Source organism: Mus musculus, chromosome 15, assembly GCF_000001635.26.
Source record: "Mus musculus strain C57BL/6J chromosome 15, GRCm38.p6 C57BL/6J".
Taxonomy (NCBI): domain Eukaryota; kingdom Metazoa; phylum Chordata; class Mammalia; order Rodentia; family Muridae; genus Mus; species Mus musculus.
In genome coordinates this window covers 5,454,036-5,465,399 of record NC_000081.6, presented here as the reverse complement: position 1 = coordinate 5,465,399, position 11,364 = coordinate 5,454,036, and the positions used below count along the sequence as shown (strand labels likewise).

Sequence of the window (11,364 nt, the reverse complement as noted above, 5' to 3'; positions counted from 1 at the left end):
ATAAACCAACTTAAAGACTGCAGACAAGCTCAGTATCACCATGAAAGCCTAACATCTTATGTGGGACATAACAGTCTCTTGATGCTGTATCTGCCCTGGTCTTATACAGAACCATAGCTGTGTTAGCTCACACTTGGCTGCTTTGTCCAAAAACATAGCCTCTGAAACCCAGAGCTTGCACTGTGTCACTCAGAGAAAAGCAAAACCTAATTTCAATAAAATGATTTGACTGATGTAAAAGTTAGTTATTTTTTCTTGAATAAATACCTTATTGTCTCTTGTGTGCATTCTAAAGTTTAATGGGGTTTTTTGGTTTTTGTTTTGTTTGTTTGTTTATTGTTTGTTTGTTTGTTTGTTGGTAACTATGTATTTATTGTATTTGTGAGGGAGAAACCGCAGCAGGAAGAAGACTAGGTCTAGTCTAGAGTTCCTGGTGAAGAACAGGAAGGTTTCTGCTATAACCATCACAGAATGAGAGAAGGGGCTTTCCCATGGGGCTTCTTGAGCTTCTCAAAGTTCTTCAGGATGATGTCATATAACACAGCGTAAGCATTTCAGATCTCCATGACCATCAGACGGATCTCCTGTACTCTATCTTGTCCAGCTCATGCACCAGCTGCCGATAATCACCCACGTGGGGCTGGCTTGGCTGCTTTGGCCACTGCATCACCCCTCTTGGAGAAATACTTAAGAGATCTGAGTGCGGAAGCCTTCCAGCTTGGTACAAAGGCTGGTCATCAGCTCAAACACCTTTTCCCGGACAGCCACACCAAAATTATTCCCATCCTCTATCCGAGGTATCAGACAGCCACACCAAAATTATTCCCATCCTCTATCCGAGGTATCTGTAGCTGCAACCAGGTAGTGACCAGATTGAGTTGCTCAATAGCATCTTTGATCTCAGGTTTTAGGTGTTTCTGGAGGACCACGATCTTCTCATTGTAGTTCACTGGGCCACATTGAGGACCTTTGTCATTTTTGTCCACCTTCTTCTTTTCATCGTTCTCTTCCTTCTCATACTGCTTCTTCTGCTCCTCCTTCTCTTTCTCTTTGACTGGATCAGGTACTGGGATGTCCAATGGCGCCTTCAGATTGCTCAGGTTGGCTTCATTGAGAGCTGGCTCCTTTAAGAACGCATCCAACTCTGAGATCTTCTTGGGGAAATAGCTCCCAAGCAGGTTCTCTGTCTTGCTACACAGGTCTTCCCAGAACACATCCACCTTGGCAGGTTTCCGGCTGTGCTTTCGATTTCCCTTCCTGCTGTCCACCCCAGGCTCCTTGTGCAGAGCTCACACACACCCCTTCCCCCGGCTCTGGCCATGGCCACACTGCCCAAGCCAAGGTGGATGTGTTCCGTGAAGTTTAATGTTTATTGATGTGTGTATAGGGTGTGTATTCGCGTATGGGTATAGTTCTTGAAATTACAATGGAAACCAAACTCCCTTGAGAGGGTAGTTAAGGGGGAAGCTGGTGGGGAAAGAGAGGCCAGGGAAGGAGAGGGCATAGCCCTGCCTAACACAATTTAAACTGGTTTTTTTTTTTTTGCCTGAAAGAGAGGGAGAGGGGAGGGAGGAAGGAGAGGGAGAGGGGGAGACAAGAGAAAGGGAAGAGAGGGGGAGGGAGGGAGGAAGGGAGGGAGGGAGGGAGGGAGGGAGGGAGGGAGGGAGGGAGGGAGGGAGGGAGGGAGGGAGGGAGGGAGAGAGGGAGGGAGGGGGGCCTTAGAAGATGATGACAAGAAGCTTCCCTTCTCTCCTGGGAGAAGTCAGATCTGTCATCTAAATCTTCAGGAGTGGGCTGGCTGGGTGAATAAAGGTCTAGCCCCACAAACCCGTGCTTCAGTTTTTATTCTGGTGAGGTTTGGCTTGGTTTGTTATGGCACTCACTGTTGCATTTCTTCTTCCACTTGCAGTACATCCAATCCCACCTACAGAGTTTAAATTGGCACTTCCCTAAGGACCTGGACTCTAATTACATCTAATCTGTTGATCTCTAAATTCTGTCAAATTCAAGGACTCCACCTACTCTCCAGGAATGAAGAGCTGAACTCTGCTGCTCCCTTGGATTCTCCTGACTTCAACTTCCTCTCATCAAATCCTTCCTAATGATATGATCGTAAACCTGTTCTTATGCATGGGTTTTGATTCCATGTGTACATACATGTGTATATACAGATGAATGTGTGTTTCTTTCCTGTTAGTACAATCCAGGTGTAGAAAACTGAACTCAGAAAAATCAAAACTGAGTAGAATAATTATATGCAAGAGCGCTGAGAGTTGCCACTGCAGGCTGAATTATGGGTCATGCACGCCTTCACACACTTCCTGCAGAACTAATGTAAGAAATAGTCTAGCTACCTACCTCTCCATTTTTTAGAAGAGGAACAACGATAATAACAATAATAACACTAGTAATTAGTGCTGCTGGCTGCCCTCTAAACAGAAGCATATTTTGGTTTCTGTCCTTGGGCATCATCGTGGTTCACATGATGCAAAGTAGCCAAGTGGCTTTGGCATTTCTCATGGCTTTGTCATTTCTCCCTGCCCACCCATTCCCACTGTCTTGGCAGCAGCTTGCATTTCGAAATATATTGTTGTTCCTTTGTGAACTGGGCAGCAAAAAAAAAAAAAAAAAAAAAAGTTTCCAGACTCAGAAATCTTTCAGAAAGTGCATGTTTCCAGAGGCCATTATTCTAGAAACAAGGCCAAGAACAAACAGGTAAGCTCAAATGCTATGCATACTCCAGTGAAGTTTGCTTGGCAGGCCAAGAGGCCTGGGAGTACTCACAAGGCAGAGTTTCACAGAAACTCACCTCCTGGAAATTTGGCGTTCTCATAACCCGTATACTCATACCCTATCCCTGAGTTAATCTGGTGTGTGGATCCATGTGCTCTCTTTTAGTATTATCTTATTATAAGTGCCTTTTAAGATTGAATTCTGACATAGCTAAGCCTTTGCCAGTGTTCCAATATCTCAGAAAACCCTTGAAGCCGACAAACTGGGAATTCAGTAGGAATTCAGTGAGAAGGCTACCTATTCAGTAACATTCAAATTTACTTCTAGTAGAGACTGTGAAACTAATTAAGCATTACAAAAAACAGAGCTAAAATAGCTCATGGCTAGTCAGCAGAGTGTTTACTTTAGGCAGTAGCCAGTCTCACTCACACACAATGGCCTAGCTAATGGGTGGGTTTACCATGTAAAAGTTAGGGAATCCTACTGAGACAGGAATCTTCAGTACAGCCAGGTATAGCAGGTTACATTGAATATTAGAAACAAGTTGGTGAATTCTTCTGACAAATGGAGATTCTCCACAGATACTTAAAAGAACAGCAAAGTTACACTCATACAAGAATTTATCAAGGCCTAGGAAATAGGGGGGTTGTGGTATTGCATTATTCATGAGAAGTTCTGCTAGAGCAGAACTCCTGGTTTTGGCCTTAACAATAGACTAGCTTTACACCTGGCTCCCTTCTTAGTGGCAAATGGGCTGGTCCCCGCCTTCTTTTGATGTATACATTCCTTTTGTATTGTGTCACTGTAACTCGGTGGATGTATCTCACCTGGTTTCTTGTTATTCTTCTGTATAAAAAGTTTGATGCTTGACTTGACAAATTACATTCAGATTCTACACAATTTCCTGTGTGCATCTGTCTGTCATTCCCACCGACTCCTTGCCCATCTACACCCAGAGACCCATCCTACACAAACAAGGGACCCAAGAGGGTCTGCAGCACTCAAAGTCTGCCTGCAGAAGAAAATTCTCGTATGCCAGACAGCTGAGCTCTGCATATTGCCATATATAATTTTGGTAAAGTTGTTATGGAACTGTCTCTTGTATTCAGACATCCTCAGGCACCTGGACCAAAGTAGCAGAGCCACCACAGAGAAGAGAGAGGTACAGTAAGAAAAGAATGGGGCCCAGGACCAGAACAATCAATCTTATTCATAAGCAAACATGAAGTGTAAGAGTTATGTGCTCCTGCTTCCATCTTGAACTTACCTGATCACAAATATCCTATCAGTCATTTATAAGGATGTATATTTCCTGACCTCCCCCCCAGAAATGTTGGTTTAAAAAGTTGAGCTGTCCTGTTGAGAGAAACTACGTTCTCAGTGGTGGTAGCCCAGGAAAATCTCTGTATATACAAATCTGGAAGACAGGAACCGTATGACATCAGGGAACTCTTCCATGCATCCCTTTCTTCTTCAGCCAGTTAAGTAATAGTTGTTAAGCTTAATCCCTGCAAATCTTTGCCAGGCCCTCAAGACAATAGGAACAGTAGCTAACTTTATTGTATTTTATATCCCAACCTCGGTTTTACCTGCCTACTCCCCTCCTCTCCTCTCCCTACCATCCATTTTTCCTCCATTTCTCTCAGAGAAGAGCCAGCCTCAATGATATCAACCAGCCATGACAGTCAAACAGTAGTAAGATTAGACGCCACCTCTTCAATTGTGGCTAGGCAAGGCATCTAGTAGAGGGAAGAGGACCTAAAGGTAGGTAACAGAGTCAGAGACAGCCCCTTCTCCCACTGTTAGAAGTCCCACAAGAAGGTCAAGCTGTGCAATTGTAACATATGTGCACAGGGCCTAAATCAGGTCCATGCAGGATCCCTGGTTGGTGGTTCAGTTTCTGTGACCCCCTATGGGCCCAGGTTACTTGTTTCTGTGGGTTTTCTTGAGGTGTCTTTGACCCCTTTAGGTCCTACAATCCCTCCTCCCCCTCTTCCACAGGTTTCCCTAAACTCCACCTAATGTTTGTCTGTGGGTTTCTAACAGCTAGTACTTATACAGTTTCAGATACTGTTTCAAATATTTTGCATATTTAATATTCCCAATAACACCCCAAAGCAGATAGTAGTAGTAGTAGTAGTAGTAGTAGTAGTAGTAGTAGTAGTAGTAGTAGTATTTTAAAGATACAGAAAAGGTACACAGAGATTACGGTATTTTCCAAAAGTAATCTGGATGGTATGGAGTTACAGCTAGGAATTAATCCATTTCCTGTCTACTGAGTCCAGCCTCTTGATGACTTCCACTAAAACCCTAGCCAAACTTCAAGCCTCAGGCAAATGTTGAATAGTTCAGGAACTCCAGCACTAGGTCTTCAATAGAGAACAAGTACAGCCCTGGAGCAACCCAGTAATATAATAGCAGTGCCTTAGAAAAAACCTATATCAGTCTCCAGAGCCACAAAGGTAATAGGGAAGCTGTTTCCACTACAGTAAACTGATTTTTGCCTGTCCAATTAAATCATTTCAGTAAAATGGTAAAAACAAAAATCCTGTGATTAAAAACAGAATGTTAGATATCGCTGCACTGGGCTTCCTCCTTTATACAGCTAAGACAGCTGATTCTGAAGGACCTCAGAGCTTCTCCAAAGTCACACACTAAGGGTCAGGAAACTCCAGAAGTTCCTGGTTCCCAGATTTCTTTTTATGGAATCAAAATAAGCCTGTCAACCATGCAGTTTTATTTTTTTTAACCAATAAAAGTAACCATGACAGGTGTCAGTATGAAGATAAGATGAAAAAATAAAGACAACAACGTCTGGTTGATGAGGTTCACCATGGCACCAAATGAAAAACCAAGTAACCTAAACCAATGGCTGTGTCCATAAGGGTGGTGAAGACAAGGGCAATGGCAGTCACACAGACTTCCAGTACTCAGATAACCACGAGCTGGCCAGTGCTGAGGTGGAGAGCAGAAGACCACAGTGGGAATTAGAGGATGGGCTGTGACCCTTACTACCTAGGTAATGAGACGAGAAGTCAATTAAGCCGCTAACATAAGATCTGTGACACCATAAATGTCAATATGACCACCACAAGAAAGGTTCTCAACACCATCGTCTTGGGTAGAACATTGTCTTTCAACACTTAGTTTTCCTACCATCAGTGTGTTAACAATTATTATACCATGATACTGAGCTGAGAGCTGCATGGATAAATGGAGACCAGAAGCAACTCCCTTGGTTCTCCATTTTTTTGAACTTCTACCAGCATAGCAATAACTAAAAGAATAATGATGAAATTCTTCAGAGATCAAGCTCCAGCAAGCCCCAAAGACAGGCTGCTCAGAACATGTCATGACCGTTATCAGTGGGACCATGCATGACTCAGTTCTGCCACCCGGCACCGCCCAGAGGTCACAAGAGCTGTGAAGTTAATGGATACTTGACATGGAAACTCATGTTGCTAATATTACCAACTTCTCTTCTTTTCTTCTGTGACTGGAGTAGGTGTTCACTTCAATGGCAGATTGAAAAGCAGAGTAGAACATCAAAACTGTGTTATTACCCAAGCAAGACTTCACTCCATTCTCAGAAAACAACAACATCAACACAAAAACACAGAAAACATAAAGACATAGCAGTGATTTGAATTTGTTAAGTGAGCAAGTCAGAGAGATGGGTTCCTAGGAAAGGAAGTTCCCAATTCAAGTCACTTGACAGCCAGTAAAGAGTTTCCAAGCCCAGAACTCTGGGGCATCTCAGTCTAGGCAGAAATCAAAACTCCTTGTTAATTTGCCTAGAAGTCCAGAAGCATTCTGGCAGCACCACCACAATATGCAACCAGAATACTAAAGCGTGTTGTCTCTATCACAGGAGACAATGAGCAATGATGGGGATTCAGTTGTTAAGTTGCTCTTTATTCAGAGATCTCAAAGTCTGAGAAGGCAGATATTAATAGTCTTAAAAAAAAACAAACAAACAACAGACTACCTTGTGTCTCACCTCCATCCACCTGGATTTATAACGGAGGAGCAAAACGAAGGTCAGGGTCCTCAACTGCGTCTCAGAAATCTGTGATGGCTGCGCCTCTTTGGTTATGATTGCTTGGATGCTTCTGCCATTTGCTGGAAGTCTGGCTTCAGATAGTTTATTTGTAGTAGTAACAACCTTCTCCTCTTCCTGTGGTCTATTGCCTGGAAGGGGAGAATGGGATTTCAGAACAAGCCAACTGCTACTAGTGTTTCTATGCTATTAAATGATCTATATGTATAGATTTCTTTAAACAATGTCGAGTACAAATATGTCATATAGAAGATAAAAGTGCCTTAGTTGGTAAATCTTGCCACCTATCAATGTGTCTTAGAGTTCCTAAAAAAAAAAAAAATTGATAAGAGTATAAACATCTTAACTCATCTATCCAGAATTCTTAACATCTTAGTGATAGGTGACTTTATTATTTAAAAAGGTTAAGGGAAACATATTACAATTGAAAGAGAAAAGAAAAAAGGTATTGTTAACCATAACTTTTCTACTAAGTGAGAAAGGGTGCTTTACTGGGTTTCAGCTAGATGCAGCTCAGAATTAATAACTATGTGCCAATAGCTTGCTGTGGACCAGAGGTTTCACCTGACCTCACAAGGTTCAGATACAAATCTACTTCTTAGTGTCTATGTCCTGCCTGGTTCCTGGGACTGTGACTAGGGACAGTTTCACTCCTAGGATTAGATTGTACTAGATGACACATTTTACTGGAAGAAAATAAGATTTGCTTGAGTAGCTAATCTGAATGAAGCATATAAATCTTTTATATCTAGGAACAAAATCAGAAATGAAGTCAGAGACTTGCAAAAAGACTTGGCAACTACAGCTGTTTGGAAGAGGTAAGAAGCTGCAGGATAAGGCATGAAGATAGTTTCTAGAAACTAGAAAACAACCCTGGCCAACCACCTATGAACAAATGTGACTTCATTCCTACAAACAGAGGAACTTAAATTTGCCAAGACACTGATTCATTTGGGAGCAGTGCTTTCCCCAGAGCCTAGCAGAACTCAGCCTGTTCAACTTCTTGGCTTCATTCTCGACGTAGACCCGGAGATCCTAGTCATGCCACGTTATATTTCTGATGTGTAGATGTGAATTCAGACATGAGCACAAATTTCCAATCACAGCTTCCAGGTTTTGGTCATTATTATTGTTCAGGCTTTTTCTATCTCACATTTGAATCATTTTTAAATATACATGTGTGTGTGTGTGTGTGTGTGTGTGTGTGTGTGTGTAGAGTGAGTTTTCAAAGGTAGCATAGTTACCATTTTCTTAGCTCATCTTTCTTCTAGGTATTTCAGATTTTCCTTTCGACCATTTGCTTTTCTCCAAAATATCTTTTTAATCAGTGACTATTAGGGGAAAACACTCCATCTTAATTGTTCTTGAAAGCATTTTTATTCAACTTATATTATTTAAGATGGTTTGTCTGGTCTGCCTGTGGCAGGTGTTTCATATCAGATATCTTGCATTTGTGATAATTATGATTGCTAACAATATCAAAATTGCAGTTACAAAGTAGCATTGAAATAATTTTATGGTTCGGGGTCACCATAACATGAGGTGGCCGCATTAGGAAGGTTGAGAACCCCTTCTCTAAACAAACTTCTTTTCTTTCACATGCTTGACAATATGATTTTGTGGTTATCTAGACTTTACTATTGCTGTTGAGATGCCAGCGGTTAGACACAGAGCTACAAGTGTATCTCAGTGTGTACAGTGCTTGACTGGCATATTAGAGCCTCTGGGTTGGATCCCTAGTCCTGTATGGCTCCAGGGGTGATGGGTTATGTATTTAACTCCAGCACTCATGAAACAGAAAGAGGAAGGTCAAGAATTCAAGGTCATTCTTGGCCACACAGTGAGTTTAAGAACATCCTACGCTGCATGAAATCCTGTCCCAAAATAAAAATAATTAAATGTTGTCGGTGACTTGCCTTTGTGTTTATGACTTTTTTAAAAAATCTCTCTTTCCTGTTTTACAGAGTCTAGACATGCATTTATTTTCCTGGTATTAGCATTGCAGTGGTTTTCTATTGAAGTGTGTCAAGTTAACACTGATTATTATCTTAAAACAGTGTTCATGTGTTAGTTCAAGTCTATACATGAACAGCTAGGATCTCAGGATCTATCTTGAAGCTGACAGCAGATGTCAAACAAGCTGCATTTTGCTAGATCTGACAGAAATCCTGTTCTCAAACTGATCAATTTCTGGCAGATTTAAAAATAAGATCTTTGTATTCCAAAGGAGTAACTGAGGCCCAATTTTATTTGCTAGTTCTCTGATTATATATATTAAAGGTTACTTGACTTTAAAATATAATTCTTCCTGTTCTTCCCTTCTCTATTTTCCCCAACCTCTATCCTAGAAATGGTCCCTTTGTACTTTGCTGGTTTCTGCAGTTACTCTAGGGTATGTGCTCCTGTCTGAAGATTTGGAACTAGGAGCTCCAATGAGAGAGAACATGAAATCTATGACCTTAAAGGTCTGAATTACGTCACTCAATATGATCTTTTCTAGTTACATTTATTTATTTGCAGAGCTCATGGTTTCATTTTTCTTTCCAGGTAAATAGAATTCCACAGTGTACTTATATACATATATGCACACATATTTAGATCACTGGCCAAAGTCGTGTTGAACAAGGATGGCACCAATGGACATGCCACCGTGGATGGAGAAAACCCATAAACCTTACACAAAGAACCACAGACAAAAGAGGAAAGCTAGGAGCTGGAGAATAGTCTTCCAATGATGAGCCCATCAATTAGTTACCACATATCACATATCCAGTGGTCAGCCCTGAAACATACATAAGTAGCATTATATATATATATATATATACACTATACATATACATATTCATATACATATACATGTGCTTATAAAAACAATTAGTGAAAAAATAATTTGAAAGAGATTGAGGAGGGATATGAGAGTCCAGGAGAGTTTTCTTTAATGATGTGACCCCTGGTAGGATGACCACATTCCAAGGCATAACCCACACTGAGGAGTAGGTAAGAAACAGAAATTGGACTCAGTAAGATAGAGGGAGAAAAAGGTGAAGGAGGGGGAGTGGCCCATGACATCATTTTGATAGACAACCAATGCAAAACTGTAAACTTCTCACACCTTGTGGTCAGCCTACCCTTGATAAGTCCAAATTCAGGATGCCTTTATTTTCAAATTACCTAAGCTGCTATATTTTTTACTTTCTACATGTTTTAAATTGTGCACACACACAAACACACACACACACACACACACACACAAACACACATGTACTCACAACCACACATAGATTATAATATAATTATATCATTTTCCCCTTCCCTTTCCTTTCTCCAACTCCTCTCATACGCTACCCCACCTTTCTTTCTTTCAAATTCATATCTTTATTTAAGATGGGGTCACCTGGGCGTGGAGTCGGAGGACACCCCCAAGGTCTCTAGAAGGCTCTCCACTCAATCTTAGGACCTCTGGTGAGTGGAACACAACTTCTGTTCCAATCCAATCACGTGGGACCTGAGAGAGCATTAGGGAAGCAGAAAACCCGGCCTGACCAGGGTCACAAATCCCTTCCGGTCTGTGCCAGCAACAGGTCCCCTTGATGCTGAGTCGGTGGACAACCCCAAGGTCCCTAGAGGACAGCTTCTGAGGCAGACGCCATTTAGGGCTCAGACATCCAGGCACCTTCCCTGCCAGAGGAGAGGTGTCTGCCCCACCTGGGAGGGCTTTGCCAGAGCACCTGGGGAAGCCATCTTGGTTCCTGGGTCCCTCCAAGACAAGTCTGCACAGGTGAGAGTGTGGACTACAGAAGCTACACAGCTTCTGGGACAGGCCCTGTTTCAGACCTTCATCTTCTGCCAGGAAGCAGGTCCAAATGTCAGATATCTGTGTACATTCCCTGCAAGAGGAGAGCTTGCCTGAAGAGAGTGCTCTGACCACTATAAATTAGGAGAGATCTAGTCTCCCAGGTCTACTGATAAAGGCTAACAGAATCACGAGAGGAACAAGCTCTAACCAGAGACAACTATAACAACTAACTCCAGAGATTACCAGATGGCAAAAGGCAAACATAAGACACTAACTAACAGAAACCAAGACCATTCACCATCATCAGAACACAGCACTCCCACCTCACCCCGTACTGGGCACCAAAACACACCCGAAAACCTAGACTCGGGTATAAAAACATATCTCATGATGATGGTAGAGGACATCAAGAAGGACTTTAATAACTCACTTAAAGAAATACAGGAGAACACTGCTAAAGAGTTACAAGTCCTTAAAGAAAAACAGGAAAACACAACCAAACAGGTAGAAGTCCTTAAAGAAAAACAGGAAAACACATCCAAACAGGGGATGGAAATGAACAAAACCATACTAGACCTAAAAAGGGAAATAGACACAATAAAGAAAACCCAAAGTGAGGCAACACTGGAGATAGAAACCCTAGGAAAAAAATCTGGAACTATAAATGCCAGCATCAGCATCAGAATACAAGAGATGTAAGAGAGAATCTCAGGTGCAGAAGATTCCATAGAGAATATCAGCACAATAATCAAAGAAAATGCAAAATGCAAAAAGA

General features: G+C 41.8%; 1 pseudogene; it reads right to left on the bottom strand.

The window, feature by feature from the left end:
• Positions 1-499: 499 nt before the first annotated feature.
• Positions 500-11,364, bottom strand: part of Gm46496 — a 117,022-nt pseudogene continuing 106,157 nt past the window's right edge.